The following is an 11,113-nucleotide window of genomic DNA, read 5'->3' on the forward strand; positions in this document are numbered from 1 at the left end:
GAAGCTGCAAAATGAACTCGAGGCATCATTTCCGCCGCACGACATGTGGACGCTAGGTGTCCACAACATCAAAATGGCGGCACCCGTGTAGAACAGGCGCCACCATTTTGTATGTGCTGAGCGTGTACTAGGGTTAGGAGCGTCCAGAAAGGACGCCCCTTTCTAACCCTAGTACGTGTGCGGCACGTACTTTCCGCCCGTGCGGAACGGACCTATGATTCATCCACAGGGTCACCATGAGTCAGGATCAATTTGAAGGTGGTTAACAGTAACAAGTTCAATCTGTTGAACATCCCACTTCTGTGCATCTATTGACAGGTACAGGAGCCCTGTCCATTATTTCATCTGGCAATCCTAGTAAAATCAATGAAGTTATCAATGAAGTTAGAAATTTTCTAAAGAGGAAACCTAATGAAGGCCAAGCTCCTCTATCAATGAGATACGGCATAGCTTTACATTCAAAGAATTATGCAGCAATTGCAGACAACTAAGTGTCTATTGCACATAAGTGTGAAATGATGCACATTGATGTGCAATGAAAAATGTGCACCAGTAAACAATGATCAACCATGTAGAACTCCACTTCCACAATCTTAAATTGAATATGGTCTGTCAACTCCTTCCATAAGTTAACTTACACTTGTATATAGAGTACAGAGGGCTAGTCTGGAATATCAGTATGCAGAGGTATGCAGTATGCAGTATGAGATTAACTGTGTGAAAGAAGTTGCAGCATAACCTTTCATAAACTGGGGCTGCATCTGCACCACAGAAATAATGCATTTTGACTCTGCTTTAACTGCCATGGGTCAGTGCTATGGAATTCTGAGATTTGTAGTTTTGGGTGACATTTAGCCTTCTCTGTCAGAGAGGTATGGTGCCTCACCAAACCACAAAGCTCAGAATTAACGTGGTGTCAAACTGCCTTATTTCTGGAGTGCAGATGCCATCTGGGTTTACTTCCTCAGATGAGAAAATAGAACAAGTCTATGAAAGTTTATGTTACATCATCTTTCACTCAGTTGGCTTCAAAGGTGATGTCAGATCTGTTTCCATACTTATATTTGTGTATGTGTATCATCAACAGGATACCAACCTAAATCTATTTTAATTAATTGAATGACATAAGACAGAATTTCAGCACTAACATCATTTCAGAATTAAATAAATAATAGTGTTATTAATTAATCAAATGAAATACCAACAGATTTCCCAGCTGATTCTTTAATATATACAAATACCTATAGGAATTCTTTGTTTACTTGTATCAATAACTGGAATAAGAATCTTAATTTCAAGGTTAAATGCTTTTAAAAGAACAACTAGTTAGGGCAACTTTGAAGGGAGTGGTCTTCTTTGTATCCAGGTGCTCCTCCTGTGATCTGTACCACATGCTACAGACGAGTTCCTCATTTATTTCAAGAAACTGAACCTCTAAACCCTGAGATTTTTGCTCAAATCCACATGGAAATAGGGAGGAATTTCTCTTAAATTCGAATGAAAAGAAAATGGGGCCAGAACACATTCACTTAAAGTCGCTAGTTTGGCGCAATTACGTGAATGCGCATTGCGTTCAAACTGATTTCCCATTGCCTGAAAATAGCATGCCATTGCCCAAATTTGTGTGTGGCAGTCTATCACGCAATAACGTGAAACCACATGATTGCGTTTGGACTGACTTCCAATTGCCCAAATTTGCAAGTAGTGGGTTATCACGTAATAACGTTAAACCCCATGATTGCGTTCAGATTGCCATTGGATTATACTTCCAATTTCTCTTGTCTGATAAACTCCTCAAACCACTATGGCACGCTGGCTCTTGACAACAATGTTAATGCAACTGAATTAGATGTTTTTGCTTATTATCACTCATCTAAATGCATTACCCATTTTCTACCCCGATCCAAACGTTCCAAGCCAAAAAAAGGAATGGACACAAGTAGTGGTTGAAAATCAAGCCATTTCTGGGTGTGCAATGCATTAAATGAAGTGTATGTGTGTGCACACACGTATGTGTTCAGCACCTCTGGCAAATGAAAAAGAAAGAAAAGAAAAGAAAAGAAAAGAAAAGAAAGAAAGAAAGAAAGAAAGAAAGAAAGAAAGAAAGAAAGAAAGAAAGAAAGGCTCATAGAATCAAGCTGGCTGGGGAGTCTGAGGGCTGTGGTCCAAAAAGTAACTTTTTTGAGCTGTGTTCTCAAGCCAGCCAAACCTGTGGGGAGCATTTTTGCATGGCAGAAGATTCCATACGTTAACTCTGGAATCCTTGTCTGACTCATAGAGTTGCATCCTCCACTATTATTTAGAGGCTCCATGTACACTCAACAGTAAGCCTCCCTTTTCAAAAAGGAAGCAGTCAAGTGCTGCAGTTTACATTAATAGAGATAACTCTGCGCAAGGTCAAGCATTAGTTCTGTACCGGCCTTTCCTACTTCTGGCATTTTCATGTTTATAGCTCTGCTCCTCTTTTTCCTCAGGGCTGTAATAAAATGCATTAATGGTTTCGGACCCAATTTAGATCCACTTCTAGAATATAGAGCTCCAAGCCAAAACCTACTCTCACTATTTTCTTAGGGATTATGATGTTGTTGTTGAGGAGGAGGAGGAGGAAGATGAAGAAGATGATGATGATGATGATTTAAGAGCCTTTCTGGTAAAATCCTCAGACTTAGGTTCATTTAACAGCAGCAAAGGGAGAGTACAGATAGCAGACTCTCAAACCACTGGGGCATACATCCAACGGAGCTAATCCCATTTTTATATCACTGTGCCATGCTGTAGGAATTGGTATTTGGTTTCTGAAGTTCTCCTCTGCAATGGCAATGGAAATTAGAAATTTAACCTGATGTGATGGATAGGATATGGCACCTCAGCATCAATGGATGTTGCTCTCTGAGCAGACCTGAAATTTGCCCTGATGTAACCCTGTCATCCACAAGCAATCCATCTCCCTCATTAGAGAAGCCGTTCTTTTTTCCATGTGTGCTGGACTGATGTGTTTATCTCTTTGGTGCTGGGCCACAGAGCAAGAATGTGGTGGCTTGAAGGTCCCATGTCACAATGGAAGAGGCAAATCTGCTCTGGGTTTCACTCCAAACTTTAACGGAACTATCCAAGATGCTGAAGATTTTTGGGGAGATGAAGTTTAGAATTATGAATATTAAAGTTCAGAGTAAATCCTATATTGCTGAGTAAAACCCACAGTGGATTCACATCTCCACTGACATGGAAACCACCAGTTACCCCTGGAGAAAAGTGAGCGTTTCTATTGGAAAGGCAGCCATTGTTGCTTCCTCTTAGTTTCCCTTCTCAAGCTGTGTCAGAGTTGCCTAGGCATGTTGCGTCCCATGATGCATTTAGTAGTTGGAGTGATGGATTATGTAGTAGTTTGGCAATTATGCAGCAGTGGTGATCTCATTTGCAGGTGGTGAGAAAACAACGGAGAGGAGGTTAGCTTCTGGCGGGAATGTTCAAGGTTGTTCCACCGTGGGAATGAAACAAGAAGAATGTAAAGGGACTGTGTGGGGATGAAAGGAAAACGGTGTTTATTAATTAGTAACAAATGAGAAATACTGCCACCGTGATTCTGAAATTGTGTATGGTTTAATTAGTCCAACATAAACAGTTGCTGGTCATTTCTGACAATGAAAATCACCAGTTTTTGTTGTTGTTGTGTGCCTTCAGGTTGTTTCCAATTTATGGGATTTTCTTGGCAGGATTTGTTCAAAGGGGGTTTGCCATTGCCTTCCTCTGAGGCTGAGAGCATGTGACCTTCCCAAGGTCACCCAGTGGGTTTCCATGGTTGAGAATCAAACCCAGATCTCCAGAGTCATTGTACAAAACTCAAACCACTACACTACACTGGATCTCTATTTCTTAATAAAGATTTGTGCGTTTTGAGTACTGAGCCTGGGTTTCTGAACTTTGGTATCCTATTGGACTTGACAAGCTGTTAGAAGACCCCATGACTTCCATGACCACTATGAATCTAGCTCAGTATGGCCAAGGTCTAATTTGACATGAGCAGTCTCTAAAGCTCCACCAGTGTTTTCCCACAGGAAAGCCAGAAAAGTAACAAGCTGGAAGATGTCAGGATGGAGCTCACCTGATGCCCTCCATGGCCAATGAATGGCTGCTTGGGGGGATGCAGAGCAGCAGTCAGCCACTATTCAACTGCTTTAGTACAGCCTGTTAAAAATGCTGAATGAGGAGACACTGGATACTTCCTTTCAGAACATCCAAAAAGGTACTTATACTGGTGTAATCCCCTGGTTATGCTAACACAAGGCACCATAGGCCTCTGGCATATATTGGCCAGAAATAAGCTTGAGAAAATGGCCTTTTAAAGATTATACTTCCCCTGGCCCCCAGATGCTCCTAGTAATGTGGATAAGTAGAGTTATCACTCATAATTCATCACCCCATGATTCCACAGGAAGTTGCCATATCATTTAAAGTGGAATATAGCACAATAATTGTATAGTGTGAAAGGACCCAACAAAACCATCAGCTATCAATGCTTGCTGTGTTCACTCCTGGCTGTAAGTCCAATTTGTAAAGTTGTTGCTTAAAAACACACAGTGTTATGCATCCAACCTCCACTAAAGCAGTGAATAAGGAGAGGGACTTCATACAATCAGTGGATGAATTTCAAACACCATCAACCTATTTCTTACCAGAAAGACTCTCTGTGCAGCTATGAACAAACAACCTGTCGGGAATACATCGGCCCTGATTTGTCTTTCACTTACGATACAAAGCATAACCATCAAAAATGATTCTATGAGAGGCTCTCTTATTGAACACTGTGGCCAGTGTCAGAAATAATCAATATAGAACAAATACTATTAGTAGCAGGACACCAAAACTCAGCTTTGTTCTTTGTTCAGACCAAAAGTAATTGCAGGGGCATTGGTAACCTCAACCTCGGAGGAGGAGGAGGAGGAGGAGGAAATTGCTATCATCATCATAATCAAAACCAGCATGGGAATCATGTAGCCCTGCAGAGGTTGTTGGACTGCAGCTCCCAGCAGTCCTAGCCAGCACAGCAATGTTAATGAATATTAAGAGTCGCACTCAACAACTTCGGAGGCCTAATGATTCCCATCCTGACCTAGAATTTTATGAGTTTTTGAAGTATTCTTTTTATTGTGATTGAGAAGGCTGGAGTCAAGAGATGGATGGGCTAAAGTTGCTTGACTAAAGAGGGACTGCCTGCCTTAGATGATCTCACCCTCTGCAGCCACAAGATAAAGCCATGAATTTGGCCTCCACAGACTCTTTAACCTAGTGCCCCACCTAAAATTAAATCCCTAAATTTTCCCTAGGAAATTGCTCACATTTCTAAGGAGTTATTTTGGCAGTTTTGTTTAGCACAACCAGGTGGAACAGAGTTCCGTTTTGCTTGTAAGGGCCATAGTTGTCATTCATTACTCAGTAGAGGGGAAATGAATTATATGCATATTATTGATTGATGAGTGTATGTGCTGACTTATCCTGAGCAAAGGGAGAAGAAAGGGTCACTTGGGAGCGTTACAGACCACCTGAAAGCGGCGGTCTGCTGATGCCGCCGGTTGCTCCGCGAGGGAGCCACAGCTTCCGTACTGCGCAGCTCCCTCGCGGAGCAAAAAGAAGCCCAAAAATGGCACTTCTTTCTGTGCCCTGGAAGTGGTGCCACAGGTGCCCAATGGCACAATCGCTGAGTCACTTCCGCCATGTGACATGCGGACGCTATGCGTCCGCTACGTCAAAATGGCGGAGCCCATGTGGAACAGGTGCAGCCATTTTGTACGTACCCAGTACATACTAGGGTTAGGGGCGTGCATAAAGCATGCCCTTTCCTAACCCTAGTACGTCCTGGGGACATACTTTACGCCCGTCTGGAATGGGCCATAGATGGTTGCATCACACTGCTGCTTGACATTTTTTCAGTTTGCTCAGAATTTCCAAGGTGCAATAACTGAATTGGCCACTTGGGGGAAAGCAGAGAGTATTTGTCCTATATTTTTCAATAGCACAATAGTAAAACTAAGGGGCTGAACAGACAGCCTGTTCAGGGGTGGCTCTATACTGTTCCTGGAAGCACTGGGTTGGGGTCACAGCAGCCGCACACCACGCCCCCAACCCAACACAAATAGAAGCTATGAAATGTGGCTCCTATTTGCACTCTACAACGGGTGCCACAAACACTGTGGCACAGCCTTATGATGCCCCTTGTGCGCAGTGCCATTTGGGCACTGAGCACGACAGACATCATCATGGCGCATGCCAACTGGATGGGTGCACACCAAAGTGGCACCTGCAGCATGCGGTAAGGGCTTTGACTGTGTGAACGTCTAGTTCAGGTGCAGGCTGGCATAAAGTGCAGATCTGTATACTCCCTATCTCAGCAACCAGATCTTTCTGGACTGCGGAAACAACAGCAAATAGTGTAGAGATCAGATGGATGAGTAAAATAACTGGCTCCTTTTTAAAAGTCACACAAGGTATATGTTGTTTCTTTGTACTTCTACTGGACATCACTTCAGAAACTGTGTTTTGCCTAAGGCATGAAGCAGATGTCTGAGCCACTACCAGCCTTACATTTTCAGAGATGGGAACCAGTCATTTCGTTTCCAACACAGTAGATATTGCTAAGTATCATGTGATACCTGTAGACCTATAAGAGGCTCGCAAATTGTGCACTCTGTATCTTGAGACAGAGCTTAATTTTTCAGACTTCATTATTTCAAATGTCTCACCATATTTTTGGATTCCCATGTTTCTTCCCCACACCTATCCCTTCTTTTTGTTTCTTTTTAAATCATCTAGCTTTATGAAGAAGAAATTTGCATACTATTCTGGAATTTTAGTTTTTGATATCCATAAAAGTAATGGCCTCCTGTAGATTCTGATTTTTGTTTTGCTTCCTGTAGCTCAGCTGATATTGGACTTTCTGATTTCCAGTTCTTTAACTGTGGTACACTTTGTGTATACCCACTGGGATATTTAACTCTTGGAAAACACACTCTGGAAAACATCAGAGTCAAACAGACACAATTAGAATGAAGATGCCTAGAGGCTTAAACATTGCTTAAGACCTAACTCACAACAGTGAGGCTGTGGGACAGACCAAGATCCCTAGCCCAAAGGAAGGGTTTAGCCCTGTTCTTATGTGTTTATATGATGGTGCCAATAATACAGCTATAGAAGAAATGGAACTGATGAAGCAATAACACCAACTCCAGAACAGGAGGAAACACTAACCCAAGTTCTCATCAGGAAATATTTGGGGTTTGTCTTAGGCTTAGTGGAGCACATGATGAGGAGTATTTCCCATCCCATCTTGGGATTTTCATAATAAAGAGCTGATTCCCACTTACATTTAAACCAGTTGGTGATTCGCCTTCACTCCATGTTGGTAAATTGATTTCAAAAGGTCCGTCGTTCCCACTATGAAAAATAATCTTTTAATTATCCCCTTGTAATCGCTTCTTTTTTGACATGATTGTCATCCTCACTAGTTTGTGCCTCTTCAAAATGCATGTCAATCATCTGTGTGTCATCAGTGACATAAGCGGCAGCTCAGGCAGCCCTGCCTGGGAACTAGATAGATAGATAGATGGATGGATGGATGGATGGATGGATGGATGGATGGATGATTCGATTCATTGGTTTTGCAGCTACTTGCCTCACTGATTGCAAGTACGTGCAAAATCAATGAATTGAATCTTCTATCAATTTTCTTTTTTACAAAATATCATGCACCCATAGGTCACATTACAAGCACAAAGGCAGTGCTGGAGAGGGAGGGAATGGTGGATCTACCAAAAATTGAGGAGGGATGGTAAACACTCCTCTGCCATTAGTCCCTCCCCTCCAGAATGATGTGATTCAGATCCATCATTCCCACTTGCTGAACATAATAATAATAATAATAATAATAATAATAATAATAATAATTTATTTGTATACCACCCTATGGGAAACCAATCCGGGCGGTTGACAACAGTAAAATATAAAATATAACAATTAAAAACACTTTATCCCTCCCCCCCTTAAGACAGTATTAAACAGTATAACATATTAAAAACACAATATCAAAGCATGCTTTGGAATCAATTGTTTTCAAAAGAACCACAAAAGAACTAGTGTCAGGAAAGAGCGGGTTTTTGCATTTGCCTCACTTCAGCTCAATTGAAACTGATCACAGTAGGATCGGAACTGGTTTCAAATGGGAACAATGGTCATATAACCCGATCAGCAATTTGCTTTAAATCATACTGGGAACACTGCCTTAGCTGGAATTGTTACATAAGAAAAACAACTGCCCCCTGCTGCTTTGGTAGCCTGATTTGAGCTGATGAATTTACAAGTGCAGGAGAAATCTATAAAGGTAGTAAGTACCCTAGGAAAAACCTTGAGAAAAAAGAAGGGCAAATTTGCTGTAGGTTAGAGCTCTATTTTTAATAGGACCAATCTTCATTCAGACTAAACATAGGCAATCATGTGAAGGGCCAGGGGCCAATCCACTCCTGATCCCCTGTTGGTTGCATGATCCATAGCAAACACAAATACCTGTTTTTCTTTGCAGTCCCTCTCACAATGTTGACAAGAAGTGATATGTTGCTTCCTGATGTCATTTTGAGGAGGGACTGAAGAGGAAAACAGAGATATTTGGGTGGTCATATGGTGTTATATGATTATGGCAGGCATTTTCATATGTTTTCATGTGCTGGGGAGGCTTTCTGCATTTTTATGCCCAAAGATCACATATTTTTTTCTTTTAAAAAGCAAGTTGAAGAGTTGGGGAGCTGTGGAGGACTTGCAAGAGCAACAAAAGTGGTATTCATGGGCCATCTGCTTTGAACCCTAGTAATCTAAATTTTGTCTTACCTTGCTACAAAATAGAGACTTCTGGGCCTCTGCTTGATTCTCATAATTGCTGACTAAGAAGCAAAACAGGGGGATAATACTCCCAAAGAAAGCCCCTTTTAGAAAAAATGTTACATACTAGTATAGATAAACATTTGTTCAAAACTGAGTCTTTATTCGTACATTGATTTAAGATCTGGCAGTTGCTATCTTCAGTAAAGTCAAGACTTGAAGAACTCTCAGGAAGAGTTGATTACTGGCCCCTTTTCTTTTTAATTTCTGTGTGAACAATCTAATCTCTGATATTGGTTCTCTGGATTATCTCCCTCTTTCTGTTAGAAACAATTATTCAAATGCTGTTCTATGCTGATGATAGGCCTGTCTTATCTATTATTCATGTAGGCTTGATGAGACTTTGAAACAAACTGGGCAGGATTTGTAATCAGGAGAACCTGGTTGAAGCTACTCCAAAACAAAAATAATGATATCCTCCAAGAGAAAGCACCTTAATGAATGATGCTTACATGGACACTAGCAATGCCACAGATTTACATATGAGGGGGAAGCATTTTTCTTACAATAGCAATAAGAAATTGCATAATGGGGCAAATTCTAGTGAGGAACAAACAATTTTGAAAGGCTTGATTTAAGTTCCTTGATAGGCCCCATTTTTAAAATCCATATAGCTAAAATGCTGGGATCTGTGAATAGGGTCAAGGTGCAACAGTTGAGATGGTTCAGAATACATTGCTAAGGCTGGAAGTTGATCTTCTTTCTATTAAGATAAAAATTCATAAAGCATCTATACTTTATGGGGAAAGACTGATAAACTCAAAGGAAAGCAGTCTAACAAAATTATGTTTCATAAAACAATGTGCTTGAGATGGATGGTCCCTTTATTGGCCATCTTTGTCACAATCTTACTTTGAGGATATCTGAACCACCTTAAGCCATAAAGACAAATAATTTAGTGAATACAGAATTTATGTGGCAGATTGCTGTGAAAATGTGCTTGCCAGCCAGTTTCTAATATTCTCCCCATGGGTTGTTGTTTTTGTTGTTGTTGTTGTTGTTGTGTACCTTCAAGTCATTCCTGACTTATGGTGACCCAGCCTAAGGCAAACCTATCACGGGATCTTCTGAGGCTGAGAGTGTATGACTTCCAGGGTCACCCAGTGGGCTTCTGTAGCCAAGTGGGGATTCAAATCCTGGTCTCCAGAGTCACAGTCCAATGCTTAAATAGGGTAGCCCCACTATTTAATGTTTGTCTCCCCACCACCACCCGAAAAGTCTTCACTTCCCTGTGCTTTCAAAAATGCCTTCAGCTTATTGGAAGGAAAGTATACAGATTGGGGAAACTGCAGCAGTGATTACCTACAAGGGATGATGTATCAGCAGGGCTTGTTGTATCCTGTTGGCATTTGATGTCCACATAAATTCCCTTACATGTGTGGTTGTACATTTTCAGCTGTAGTGTAACATCTATATCCAGTCTACAGTTGCATAAGTTCTGCAAGTGTAACTGTAACAACTGCAGTTGTGCATTCTTGGGTAGGACTGCAACAGCATGTACACTGGCAGATACACCCCTGGCTGCACACTGAGGTATTCAGTAGAAGAATGATGTAGTGTAACCACCACTAACTTAAATAAGGGTAGATTTTCACTAAGCAAACAGATCTAGGATAGTGATGGCAGTTGTGGGAGGCTAAAGGAATGCATTCACTGCACAGGAGACCTTGGAGTCTTCCTCCCCCATGGCACCTGCAAAAAAGCAAAAAAATTGCTCCCAAATACCCTCTAGGGACATGGGTGCATTTTTGCCACTTGTGGGGCACATGTGGGCTATTTTAGGCCCAACAGAGGTTTTTTTAGCAACAAGAAGTGACCAAAGGTCATTTTCTATTTGCCTCCTATTTTGCAGTCTAAAACGACCTGGTGAGCAAAATGTTTAGTACTGGTTTTTTTACTAATGTTATTCATAAATCATAATTCTCCTGTATCACTGAATATAATGTTAATAGTTGTGACATAAACAACCAGCACAATTTAAATTACACCTTTAAATTATCATATCATACACGCTGCCTAAATGTATTTACATGCGCCTGGTTTTGTGTGGTTAAAGTGAAAATTTGGTAAGATGGTAAGTTTTTAAAGAAAATTTTAATTTTTTATAATTAAAAATACATTTCCTTCCTCCTCTCACTGAGCTTCACCCCACTCACATCATCTCTTCAGCATTTTAAAAGGACACAGACAA

This window comes from Sceloporus undulatus, chromosome 2, assembly GCF_019175285.1.
Source record: "Sceloporus undulatus isolate JIND9_A2432 ecotype Alabama chromosome 2, SceUnd_v1.1, whole genome shotgun sequence".
Classification (NCBI taxonomy): Eukaryota; Metazoa; Chordata; class Lepidosauria; order Squamata; family Phrynosomatidae; genus Sceloporus; species Sceloporus undulatus.